Source organism: Wasmannia auropunctata, unplaced genomic scaffold (genome assembly GCF_000956235.1).
Source record: "Wasmannia auropunctata unplaced genomic scaffold, wasmannia.A_1.0 LD335994.1, whole genome shotgun sequence".
Lineage (NCBI taxonomy): Eukaryota > Metazoa > Arthropoda > Insecta > Hymenoptera > Formicidae > Wasmannia > Wasmannia auropunctata.
In genome coordinates, this window is record NW_012026896.1 from 1,132,020 (window position 1) to 1,132,482 (window position 463).

Genomic DNA, 463 nt, shown 5'->3' on the forward strand with positions numbered 1-463 from the left:
TATCGAAGTTAATATCTCAACTATGTCAAAGTAATTATATATTAATTTCTCTCATACGTGTTCATCTTCTCATCGCAAAATACTAAGCTTTTACAATCTATACATTCCGTGTTTATATATATATATACATATATATACATACTATCAATATTGATATACAAGACAAAATTATTAAAATAAAAAAAATCACTTAAGATAAAAATTAGAATTAATTAGATGTATCTAATATAAAATAGGAATTAAAGAGGATATTCTTATTTTTTCAACAAAAAAAATTAAATCACGTTGGAAAAAATGCTATTTGTAAAGCAAAATTGACAATAATCTCGTGAATTAAACTTTTCTAGCATCAATGTGTTTGTCAGACGACTTGGCGGTGGATACGGAGCAAAAATGATACGCAACGTGCAAATCTCATGTGCTTGCGCGCTGGTATGTCACAAACTGAATCGTCCAGAGATCG

The 463-nt window shown here is 28.1% G+C and overlaps 1 protein-coding gene across 1 annotated transcript in view; it reads left to right on the plus strand.

The window, feature by feature from the left end:
- The window catches only part of LOC105453842 (xanthine dehydrogenase 1-like), a 38,037-nt gene that overhangs the window by 30,124 nt on the left and 7,450 nt on the right, over positions 1-463 (plus strand). The window lies entirely within an intron of this gene.